Raw genomic sequence first — 13,496 nt, 5'->3', positions numbered from 1 at the left:
GCCCTCTCGTGAAACACATGGTCCTCATATGTGTTTCAGAGAGGGCCAGTGAGGGCCATGTGTTTCAGAGAGGGCCAGTGAGGGCCATGTGTTTCAGAGAGGGCCAGTGAGGGCCATGTGTTTTAGAGAGTCCAGTGAGGGCCAAGTGTTTCAGAGAGACCAGCAGGGTTGGGCAGGTTACTTACCTGTCCAAAATTGTAATCAGAAACACATCATTTGGATTACCCAAACTCAGTAAAGTAATCTGATTACATTCAGTTAGTTTTAGATTACTTTCCCCTTAAGAGACATTAGAAGAAGACAAAAAATGTATGTTACCAATTGAATGGCATCTATTGCAGGATAAATCAATGTTAAAGTTTACATAGCGCATTTTTCACTGGCTGTGCATTGGTTTCAAAAACAATGATTGATAGGCAGCTTAAACGTCTTGATGTGTGGCCCACATCACTCCAGGGAGACATGATTAAACAGTCCATTACTCCACAACCCAGGAGACAGGTGAGTTTGGCCCACATCACTCCAGGGAGACAGGATAAAACACTCGGGGTGAGTCCCCAGGGACCATAGCAGCGTAATATCTAGGGAATAGGGTCCATTTAGGATGCAGGCTCGTTTTGTGATGGTAAGCCAGTGCTGTTAATGGTAACGTTGCTGTTGCTTACTGCGGGTAGCCTAGAGGTTAAAACGTCGGGTCAGTAACCCAAAGACCAGAGTCAACCACGTGAAACAAATCTGTGGATGTGTTTTTGAGTAAGGCACTTCTCTCGAATGGCTCTACTATGGATGACCCTGTAAAACACGTTTCACTGCACCTATCCGGTGAATGTGATAATAAAACATGTTATTTCAAAAGAAAAGTCTAATTACAGACTAATCAAACGATAAACATGGGAAATAACAGACCCCCCCCCCATTAGCCAAGGATTCTGTTGATATGCATTACAAATGAGATTTAGCACTGTGACTACTACAAAGAAGAAATTTCACACCCTTTGCCGAGCAGGTAAGGCAAGGCAGATGGTACGTCCCAAATCGCACCCTACTCCCTATGTAGTGCACTACTTTTGACCAGGTTCCATAGGGCTCTGGTGAAATGTAGTGCACTAAATATGGTATAGGGTGTCATTTAGAGGGACGAGAGTGTCATTTGAGATACAAGACAGAGGAAAAAGCACATTTAACTTCAGAATGTGTGAAATTAACAGCTACCTCTCATTGCTCTCAGTAAAAACACCCGCTAGGCACATTTACTTCTGTTCCACGCATGTTTTTGCCCCGTGTATTAAATCCAGACGTGTTTTAGATTGTGAGGTGTCGAAAAAAGGCCCAAAAATATGGACAAAATAATGACTTAGCAATCCAAACTCTATCACTTGAAAAGTTAACGTCAGAAGTTTTTGTTTGCCTTATTTTGTGGTTTACTTAGCGGTTGTCTTACAGCCGTTTCTCTGCAGTGACAGAATTTTTCTGTCTGAAATGGAAAGTGTAAATAGGAACAGTTTGATTCAGAGTGACAGCCTGTATTGGCACGGGACACATCAGAAGGAATTGGACGGCTTGTATAACGTGTGGAGACGTGAGCGCTGCGGTGTCGTTGCAAAAACATAGTTCTATTTACTAACAGAACTTCAGTTAAAAACATGAAAATGGTATTACATTTGGTGAAGAGCACATTATGACTTGTTTAGGACTCGAAACTCAAAGTTAAAGACTTGAGACTTGACTCGGACTTGCCTGCCTTGACTTGGGACTTGAATGCTAAGACTTGAGACATGACTTGGGACTTGCCTTGGCACTTGAGTGCTAAGACTTGAGACATGACTTGAGACATGACTTGGGACTTGCCTTGGGACTTGAGTGCTAAGACTTGAGACTTGACTTGGGACTTGACTTGGGACTTGACTTGGGACTTGACTTGTGACTTGTAAAACAAAGACTTGGTCCCACCTCTGATCAAAACATGGTTTTATTAACTAACAGAACTTCAGCACAGTCCGTCACTGCTGCTGTCAATACAGTAAAGGACAGATGATGTTTTGGAGTGTGTGTGTGTGCGTGTGCGTGTGCGTGTGCGTGCGTGCGTGTGTGTGTTATTTGCTCCTTAATTCTTCAAGTTCTATAGTCTCAGGAGTAAGTTCATCTCAAGAGGTTCTTGAGTGACAGACAGACAGCAGTAAATACCAAACATAACGTAACCTCCTGCGTGGTTCTAACTCTCCTGCATGTCCCGTCCCCAGACAACCCCCCCACTCACAACGGTGTTTACCCTGAACAACTGTGATGTGGCACCGCTATACTCACAGAAATAAAAATGTTTCAGGAAGTGAAGAACAATACAGAAGTTGGTGCTGAAAATAGTTTTTAAGGTTTACCAAAATGAAGACGCAAACGCAGTCCTTCTCTCACTACCACTGACCATGGTCCCAGTCTCTATATAGAACACTGACCATGGTCCCAGTCTCTATATAGAACACTGACCATGGTCCCAGTCTCTATATAGAACACTGACCGTGGTCCCAGTCTCTATATAGAACACTGACCATGGTCCCAGTCTCTATATAGAACACATGCAGTCTTTCAACAGTTCAGACTACATTCCACTCAATCACACCCTCTATGATAATAGCAACAAGAGGAACTAGTTTTCCAAACAGTAGAGAGACAGAAAAGTATGTTGGGTGAGGTAAGCACACAGGTGTACAAGCAGACAGGCAGACATGTACACACACTCTCTCTAACACACACAGATAGACAGACACGTGCGTAAGCGTACAGACACACACCACAGAGAGAAAGAGCTGCGTGGAATGAATGGCTCAGCTCATTTCTCGCCTCTCAACAACCACCCTCTTTCTCCATCTCTCTGTGCTGAAAAGGCCCTTTGGGGGGGGGAGAGAGAGAGAGAGAGGGGGGGGGGAGGGGGGTGAGAGAGAGAGGGGGGAATAGAGAGAGGGGGGAGGAGAGAGAGAGAGAGAGAGGGGGGTGAGAGGAGAGAGGGGGGTAGAGAGAGGGGGAGGGGAGAGAGAGAGAGAGGGATGAGAGAGAGAGAGAGAAAGGGAATAGAGAAGAGGGGAATAGAGAGAGAGAAAGGGGGGAATAGAGAGAGAGAGGGGGGAGATAGAGAGAGAGAAAGAGAGAGAGGGAGACAGACACACACCTCTCCAACACGTTGCCTCCTTAACCTCAAACAGCAGTGCTAATTCAGTGTTGTTCAGTGAATTAGATCGCACACAGAGCCCTGCACAGACAGATTCGACGCTACAGGAGACTACTGTAGGAAGTGGAACAAACAATTAACAAGGCTTGTTTTGGACACAATTATGATCACCCATGTACAGAATGACCACCTGCGTCATGTTGATACCACTAAGCATCACTTCCATATGGACCAACAGAGGACTACGCCAAGCTTCATGTTGATACCACTAGGCATCACTTCCACATGGCCATGGTCAAAAGTAGTGTGCTATGTAGGGAATAGGGTGCCATTTGGGAAGCAAGCAGGGTCTGAGATGGACCACCTTTCATCCCCCTTTTCTCTTCTGTCCTTGATGTTATCCTCTCCCGTATTCATTTCCTAAATGAATAACAACGTTAAAGGTAAAGCCCTGCTTGAGAAGTAACCTTGTGTGTCTTTGGTCTTCTACTTGACTCGCAGCAGGTCTGTTATTAATATGGAGAGCAGCAGCTCCATCTTACTTTCTCTGGTTCAACTTCACGGAGATAAAAACTTTGCCGTTTGGAGATCTGAGAGAGACGAGAAATGACGTGTTTGTGTGTTTTTAAGTAAGTAAGTAAGCCTGATCCAGTGTGGTACTGGTGTCATCACCTAACACCAGTGTGGTACTGGTTTCTCCCCTAACACCAGGTGTGGTACTGGTTTCATCCCCTAACACCAGTGTGGACTGGTTTCATCCCCTAACACCAGTGTGATACTGGTTTCATCACCTAACACCAGTGTGATACTGGTTTCATCACCTAACACCAGTGTGATAACTGGTTTCATCCCCTAACACCAGTGTGATACTGGTTTCATCACCTAACACCAGTGTGTGTACTGGTTTCATCCCTAACACCAGTGTGATACTGGTTTCATCCCCTAACACCAGTGTGATAATGGTTTCATCCCCTAACACCCAGTTGGTACTGGTTTCATCACCTAACACCAGTGTTGGTACTGGTTTCATCACCTAACACCAGTGTGGTACGTTTTCATCCCTAACACAGTGTGTACTGGTTTCATCACCTCAACACCAGTGTGGTACTGGTTTCATCCCCTAACACCAGTGTGATACTGGTTTCATCCCCTAACACCAGTGTGGTACTGGTTCATCCCTAACACCAGTGTGATACTGGTTTTCATCCCCCTAACACCAGTGTTGGTACTGGGTTCATCCCCTAACACCAGTGTGATACTGGTTCATCACCTAACACCAGTGTGGACTGGTTTCATCCACTAACACCAGTGTGTACTGGGTTCATCACCTAACACCAGTGTGATACTGGTTTCATCCCCTAACACCAGTGTGATACTGGTTTCATCACCTAACACCAGTGTGATACTGGTTTCATCCCCTAACACCAGTGTGATACTGGTTTCATAACCTACACCAGTGTGTACTGGTTTCATCCCCTAACACCAGTGTGAAGTTCATCCAAACATGATACGGTTTCATCCCCTAACACCAGTGTGGTACTGGTTTAATCACCTAACACCAGTGTGGTACTGGTTTCAATCACCTAACACCAGTTGGGTACTGGTTTCATCCCCTAACACCAGTGTGATACTGGTTTCATCCCCTAACACCAGTGTGATGACTGGTTTCATCCCCTAAACACCAGTGTGATACTGGTTTCATCCCCTAACACCAGTTGGGTACTGGTTTCATCACCTAACAACCAGTGTGATACTGGTTCATCACCTAACACCAGTGTGTACTGGTTTCATCCCCTAACACCAGTTTGATACTGGTTTCATCCCCTAACACCAGTGTGATACGGTTTCATCCCCTAACACCAGTGTGATACTGGTTTCATCACCTAACACCAGGTGTGTACTGGTTTCATCACCTAACACCAGTGTGATACTGGTTTCATCCCCTAACACCAGTGTGATACTGGTTCATCACCTAACACCAGTGTGATACTGGTTTCATCCCCTAACACCAGTGTGATACTGGTTTCATCCCCTAAACACCAGTGTGATACTGGTTTCATCCCTAACACCAGTGTTATGGTTTTATCCCCTAACACCAGTGTGGTACTGGTTTCATCCCCTAACACCAGTGTGATACTGGTTTCATCCCCTAACACCATTGTGATACTGGTTCATCACCTAACACCAGTGTGGTACTGGTTTCATCACCTAACACCAGTGTGATACTGGTTTCATCACCTAACACCAGTGTGATACTGGTTTCATCACCTAACACCAGTGTGATACTGGTTTCATCCCCTAACACCAGTGTGATACTGGTTTCATCCCCTAACACCAGTGTGATACTGGTTTCATCCCCTAACACCAGTGTGATACTGGTCTCATCCCCTAACACCAGTGTGATACTGGTTTCATCCCCTAACACCAGTGTGATACTGGCTTTCAACACCTAACACCAGTGTGAGGACTGGTTTCATCCACCTAACACCAGTGTGTACTGTTTCATCCCCTAACACAGTGTGATACTGGTTTCATCCCCTAACACCAGTGTGATACTGGTTTCATCCCCTAACACCAGTGTGATACTGGGTTCATCCCCCTAACACCAGTGTGATACTGGTTTCATCCCCAACACCAGTGTGATACTGGTTTCATCCCTAACACCAGTGGTACTGTTTCATTCACCTAACACCAGTGGTGTACTACTGGTTTCATCCCCTAACACCAGTGTGATACTGGTTTCATCCACCTAACACCAGTGTGATACTGGTTTCATCCCCTAAACACCAGTGTATACTGGTTCATCCCCTAACACCAGTGTGATACTGGTTTCATCCCCTAACACCAGTTGGTACTGGTTTCATCACCTAACACCAGTGTGATACTGGTTTCATCACCTAACACCAGTGTGATACTGGTTTTCATCACCTAACACAGTTGATACTGGTTTCATCCCTAACACCAGTGTGATACTGGTTTCATCACCTAACACCAGTGTGATACTGGTTTCATCCCCTAACACCAGTGTGGTACTGGTTTCATCCCCTAACACCAGTGTGATACTGGTTTCATCCCCATAACACCATGTGTTACTGGTTTCATCCCTAACACCAGTGTGGTACTGGTTTCATCCCCTAACACCAGTGTGATACTGGTTTCATCACCCTAACACCAGTGTGATACTGGTTTCATCACCTAACACCAGTGTGATACTGGTTTCATCCCCTAACACCAGTGTGGTACTGGGTTTCATCGCGTTACACTGTGTAACAACTGAGGCTGGGTGTCTAGGGGTGAGGAGCATTCTCAACATCAGTCAGACGCAATGGAACAGTTCGGCCGCTATGGGCACAGTCGCCGCTATGGACAGTCGGCCGCGCATGGGACAGTCGGCCGCTAGGGGACAGTCGGCCGCTATGGGCACAGTCGGCCGCTATGGGACAGTCGGCCTCTCTGAAAACGACACCGCTATTGGTAGGGAGTCCAGTCGGCCACTAATGGGACAGTCCTCCAGGCCACATCTATTGGGGCACCACGTCTTCACTGAAGGCCAACACTCAATGTTGGGCAGTCACCACTATGGGACAGTGTCAGCCCACTACTTGGGACAGTCTCTAGGCCAAACATACAGCTTGGACAGTCAGCCACTAGGGACCGTCAGCCACTATGGACAGTCAAGCCTAGCTATGGCACAGTCCCAGTCCAACTAATCGGTGGGGAGCAGTCCCACTACCTCTTGGTCACACAGTTCAGCCACTATGTAGGAGACACAATGTTCAGGCCCACTACTTGGGACAGCTACACTGCCCCACGTTGACCCTTCTCCCTGAAAACTTGGGACAGTCAGCCACTATGGAGCAGTCAGCCACTATGGAGCAGTCAGCCACTATGGAGCAGTCAGCCACTATGGAGCAGTCAGCCACTATGGAGCAGTCCACTCAGACATTATACATTTTATGAACTTCAAAAATGCCTTCAGACTTAGATAGTCAAAACACTAAATGAAGAGGCAATTGTGTAATTATATACCATCAACTAAAAAAAAAAAAATCCTATTCAAATCATGTTGAACTCATTTACCTAACCTGAAGAAAGACGAACCAAGCTCAGAACCTTTTCCAAAACAAATTCAAAATCATTGCAGATATTTCACGTTTTGCCACAACATTGTGTTGGAATCAATCTTTAAAAAGGGGCCACCTGCATTTGCAAATGCCTCATGAACTTACTTCAACTGTAGTACTGAAAATATACGTTTTTACTAAAAAAATTGTAAACAATATACTTGTAAACAAACACTGTATAGCTTCAAAACATGATTAAAACTATAACTTGCATCCATACCTCTGTCTATGAATTTGAGTGGTTGGTAACATTTCTCCTCACGGCGTAGATGTTTACCAAAACAGTGGCCAGGGTCCTGCATTGTTGTTGTTTGAACTGCAGATTGTCTCTTTAAAAGCTGGGTCAGTGGGTTTAACTACGTCTCTTAGTATAAAAACCCTCATCCTTAATAACGTTACTCCTCTCAACATCCCTTGGTGAGCATCGGTTAACAAAAACCATCTTTATTGTGTTAAAATGCTTGAAAAATATATCGTATGTGTGCGAGCATCAAGCATTACATTTGTTTACGATTTTAATTTCTTACAATAAATTAAAACGACTTAACACACAGCTTATAACACGTTGCTATGTCTGAGTGTTTTCTGCTCAGTGGTGAAGGAACAGGCTTTATAAAACAAGAACAAGCAAAGATGTTGACAGTTCTTACTTGTGTAAACAAGGACTTTTTGACAGATATTGTGTGTGACGGAGGCGTGACAGATCTCAATACGATGTCTCAGCAGTCATGACATTACAGAACCTACCGTCTCCCTGGAAGGAACAACGCTCCTCGCACACACACACACACACACACACACACACACACACGCACACGCACACGCACACGCACAAAGCCACAGCACCATCACAGCCAGACACAGGCCTCATTATAACACAGCCATAGACAGGCCTCATTATAACACAGCCATAGACAGGCCTCATTATAACACAGCCATAGACAGGCCTCATTATACACACAGCCAGAACAACAGGCTCATTAACACACCCATAGACAGATGCTATTATAATACGCAGACACAGGGCCTCATTATAACACGCCATAGACAGGCTACATAACAACAGTCATAGAACATGCCTCATCTTAACAACAGCCATAGAACCACACATTATAAAAGAACACAGCCATACACAGGGCCTCATTATAACACAAGCAGACACAGGCCTCATAATAACACAGCATAGACAGGCCTCATTCATAAACAGCCAACCATATACAGCGCCTCATTTATAACAACACAGACACAGGCCTCATTATAACACAGCCAGAGACACAGCTCATTCTAACACAGCCTAGACAGGCCTCATAAATCACAGCCATAGACAGCCTTCATATAACACCAGCTATGACACGCTCATTATAACATAGACATAGAATATAGGCCTCATTATAAACACGCCTATAGACACGCCTCACACAGACCTCATTCATAAAACAGGCCTCAATATAACACAGGCCTCATCATACACAGGCCTCATTAACAAGCCTATCAATCATCAACACAGCAGCTCACTCATAAACACGGCCTCATCATAACACAAGCCCTCATTATACTACACAAGCCTCATCTACTAACATCCTCATATAACACAGGCCTTCATCTATAACACAGCCTCATTATACCGCCACACCCATCCCCGCATAAACAACAGGCCTCCATTATAACACACAGCACACACACTTACGCATCATTAATCTGTTCCATGAATGTGATTTTAATAACTAATAATACACAAGAAACTGTAAAAAATCAGATAACTTTGCATCATAGAGGACATTCAGACTTAAAGACAGAGAACACATGCTTTTCCTATTACTAGACCTTACAGGTTGATACTGTCTCGGGTTAAATGACTAGGAAGGAGAGTCCAACCATTTGCTGTAAACAATTCGTCCATATAGTACTACTGACTCAGATAGACACACCACAAGAGAAGAGAAGAAGAGACAAGCAGAACGGAGACAACAGATGAAGACAGAGCAGACAGACACAAAGACGAGAGAGAACACACAGAGAAGACACAGAGACAGAGAGAGACGGAGAGAGAGAACAGGAAGCAGAAGACCGAGAGCACAGAGGAGAAAGAGAACCAAGAGAGAGACGAGAGAGACACAAGAGAGACACGAACCGAGGAGACATAGAGAGAGGGAGAGACAGAGAGGGAGAGAGGGAGAGAGGGAGAGACGGAGAGGGAGAGACGGAGAGGGAGAGACGGAGAGGGAGAGACGGAGAGGGAGAGACGGAGAGGGAGAGACGGAGAGGGAAGGAGAGACAGAGAGGGAGAGAGCCTTCATTACTGAAATGTAAACAGCTTCATTGAGATGCCCGTAATCGTCCTGGCACCCACCGGTGATTGAACCCAGATTGTGGGTCGACGGATACGTCTGGGCAAGAAGTTAAACAACACGAAAATAAAGGTCTCAGACCCAGGGCCACAGATAGAAGGTATTATCCCCACAGCACAACACAACACTGTAAGGAATCTGCATACCAAGGATTCAGTAAGAGGATTTCTCCTCATCTCAGCTCTCACAGTCCATCCAATCTGAACTAACATATGCTGTTATACTACACCTTCCAACCCTGTTCTCAGCAGCCAGAAGTGCCTTAGTTACTAATGCTAAGTCTCTATCAGTAATACACAAGTGCTAAGCCCGAATTCCAAATGGCACTCTATTCCCTACGTAGGGTCAATAGTAGTGCACAATGTAGGGAATAGGGTGCCATTTGGGACGCAGAGAAAGTCTCGTTCATCAGTTAAATTAGACCTGCTCCTTTAAGACCACAGGGGTGACCAATCAGAAGCCCATGACAATCTGTTGGCTGTTATCAGGAGCGCTCTAACACGAATCAAACTAGTTGACAAACACCACAGAGGATAGACAGTACGGTATTAGGTTCAGGGATTACTGGGTTGTGTGTGGTGGCAACTACTCTGTGGTAAATATTGTTGTACTGCAACAGACGTACTGGCAGAGATCATTTGTTACGCAAAAGCAAACAATCGAGGGCCAATCAATTTATATTTTAAAAAGTGTGGGCTTTCTGAACCTTTTAATAATCACAGGTATTGAGAATTTCCCTTCTTGTTTTATTGTGTTTTACCGTGGCTCCCTTTGCAGCTTATCCTAATTCCACATTGAGCGCTAGCTACACATTCACCCCCTGTTCCAAACTTCTTCTAAATGGCTTTGGCTGGAGAACATAATCCATACAACTCTAGCCCCCTCGTTAGCACGGCACTATATAATCTACTCATCAATAAACACAGTGTTTAGAGAACACACACTGCCTGGCGACATCCCTTAAAGACTCCCTGAAGTGCACCCTGGGAAGGAAGATCAAAATACATGAACAAATTAAAAAACTAAAAGCTTATGACAAATTTAACTGGTCTTTCTAAAAGGACTTGATCAACTGGTCTCCCTGAAGACTTGATCAACTGGTCTCCCTGAAGACTTGATCAACTGGTCTCCCTGAAGACTTGATCAACTGGTCTCCAATCGCTCATGTTTGTTTCCAACATTAGGGGCTGTTTCCTAAAGAAGGTAAATCCGCTCCATGTTTTGTTTCCAACATTAGGGCTGGTTCTAAAGAAGGTAAATCCGCTTCAGTTTTGTTTCCAACATTAGGGCTGGTTCCCTAAAGAAGGTAAATCCGCTCATGTTTTGTTTCCAACATTAGGCCGGTTCCCTAAAGAAGGAATCCGCCTTCATGTTTTGTTTCCACATTAGGGCTGGTTCCCTAAAGAAGGTAAATCCGCTTCATGTTTTTATTTCAACATTAGGGCGGTTCCCTAAGAAGGGAAATCCGCTTCATGTTTTTTGTTTCCAACATTAGGGCTGGTTCCCTAAAGAAGGTAAATCGCTCATGTTTTTTTCCAACATTAGGGCTGTTCCCTAAAGAAGTAAATCCGCTCATGTTTTTTTTCCAACATTAGGCTGTTTCCCTAAAGAGGGAAATCCGCTTCATGTTTTTTCCAACTTTAGGGCTGTTTCCCTAAAAAAGGTAAATCCGCTTCATGTTTTATTTCCAACATTAGGGCTGGTTCCCTAAAGAAGGTAAATCCGCTTCATGTTTTGTTTCCAACATGGCTTTTCCCTAAGAAGGTAACTCGCTTCATGTTTGTTTCAACATTAGGGCTGGTTTCCTAAAGAAGGTAAATCCGCTTCCTGTTTTGTTTCCAACATTAGGGCTGGTTCCCTAAAGAAAGGGAAATGCCCTTCATGTTTGTTTCCAACATTAGGGCTGGTTCCCTAAAGGGTAAATCCACTCCATGTTTTGTTTCCAACATTAGGGCTGTTTTTCCTAAAGAAGGTAAATCCGCTTCATGTTTTGTTTCCAACATTAGGGCTGTTTCCCTAAAGAAGGTAAATCCGCTCCTTTTTGTTTCCAACATTAGGCTGTTTCCCTAAAGAAGGTAAATCGCTCCATGTTTTTGTTCCAACATTAGGGCTGTTTCCCTAAAGAAGTAAATCCGCTCCATGTTTTTTCCAACATTAGGGCTGGTTCCCTAAGAAGGTAAATCCGCTTCATGTTTTGTTTCCTGTTCATGTAATACATGATATTCACCAGTATGGCGATACTGGTTATCCCAGCCCATATAATGTCTAAATGTTCTTCTCTTTCCTTGTACACATTTATTAACTCAGCTATACATTTATGCTTGAGAAGGGCATTTTTTGCAGCTGTGATATTTAGAGGCTGACTCCTCAGTTTATGTGTGTTAAGAACTTGGTCTGTGTGACAGAATGAAGTATACAACTCCTCATGTCATGTATCTATGAACTTGCAGTTCAGGGGCTCTCTCCCTTCTCTCTCACCTCACTCTCACCTCACTCTCCCCTCTGTCTCCCCCTCCTCTCTCTCTCCCGGTCTCTACCACCTCTCTCTCTCCCTGTTCTCTCCACTCTTCCCGTCCTCTCCCACTCTTCCCTGTCTCTCCACTTTCCCTGTTCTCTCCACTCTTCCTGTCTCTCACTCTTCCCTGTCTCTTTTACTCTTCCCTCTCTCTCCACTCTTCCCTGTCTCTCCCCTCTTCCTCCACGCTTCCCTGTCTCCCACCTCTTCCTCCACTCTTCCCTGTCTCTCCACTCTTCCCTCCACTCTTCCCTGTCTCTCCACTCTTCCCTGTCTCATCCCCTGTCCTCTCCCTGTCTCTCCCCTGTCTCTCTCCCCTGTCTCTCCCTCTTCCCTTCTCTCCCCTGTCTCTCCACTCTTCCCTGTCCTCTCCACTCTTCCTGTCTCTCCCTGTCTCTCCACTTCCTGTCTCTCCCTGTCTTCCCTTTCCCTGTCTCTCCCCTTCTCTCCACTCTCCCTGTCTCTCCACTCTTCCCTGTCTCTCCCCTGTCTCTCCATCTCTGTCTCTCCTCTTCCCTCTCCACTCTTCCTGTCTCTCCGTCTCTCCACTCTTCCGCTCTTCCCCTTCCTGTCTCTCCACTCTTCCTTCCTCCCCTGTCTCTCCACACTTCCGTCCCCACTCTTCCCGTCTCTTCATTGTGGACCGTGTCTCCTTACTGTAGAGGGCTTGACGAGCGCTGTTGGGAGTCTTGACGAGCGTGTTGGGGCTTGACGAGCTCTGTTGGGGGCTTGACGAGCTCTGTTGGGGGCTTGACGAGCGCTGTTGTGAGCGCTGTTGGGTCTTGACGAGCCCTGTGGGGCCTTGACGAGCCTCTGTTGGGGGCTTGACGAGCGCTGTTGGGGGCTTGACGAGGCTGTTGGGGGCTTGACGAGCGCTGTTGGGGGCATGACGAGCGCTGTTGGGGTCTTGACGAGCGCTGTTGGGCTTGACGAGCGCTGTTGGGGGCTTGACGAGCGCGTAGGGAGGCTTGACGAGCTCTGTAGCCACTAAAGCCTGTAACTGTGCTTTCTGTGTAGTTCAGATTAAGAGCTCCTACTGCTGATAGGCTAGATGGCTGGCTCAGTCTCAGCTGCTGATAGGCTGCAATGCTGGATCTATTACCTTCAATTGTAGTTGATCAAGTCTTTAGGAAGACCAGTTGATCAATCTTAGGAAGACCAGTTGGATAAGTCTTCAGGAAGACCAGTTTGATCAAGTCTTCAGGGAGACCAGTTGATCAAGTCTTCAGGGAGACCAGTTGATCAAGTCTTCAAGGGAGACCAGTTGATCAAGTCTTCAGGGAGACCAGTTGATCAATCTTCAGGAAGACCAGTTGATCAAGTCTTCAGGAGACCAGTTGATCAAGTCT

At 45.6% G+C, this 13,496-nt stretch overlaps 1 long non-coding RNA gene across 1 annotated transcript in view; it reads right to left on the bottom strand.

Moving 5' to 3' along the window:
- Positions 1 to 13,496, bottom strand: part of LOC112073427 (uncharacterized) — a 157,038-nt gene that overhangs the window by 33,042 nt on the left and 110,500 nt on the right. The window lies entirely within an intron of this gene.

The sequence above is a fragment of the Salvelinus sp. IW2-2015 genome, unplaced genomic scaffold, assembly GCF_002910315.2.
Source record: "Salvelinus sp. IW2-2015 unplaced genomic scaffold, ASM291031v2 Un_scaffold2259, whole genome shotgun sequence".
NCBI lineage: Eukaryota > Metazoa > Chordata > Actinopteri > Salmoniformes > Salmonidae > Salvelinus > Salvelinus sp. IW2-2015.
Note: the sequence above shows the minus strand (reverse complement) of the source record. Positions and strands in the feature narration are given on the sequence as shown.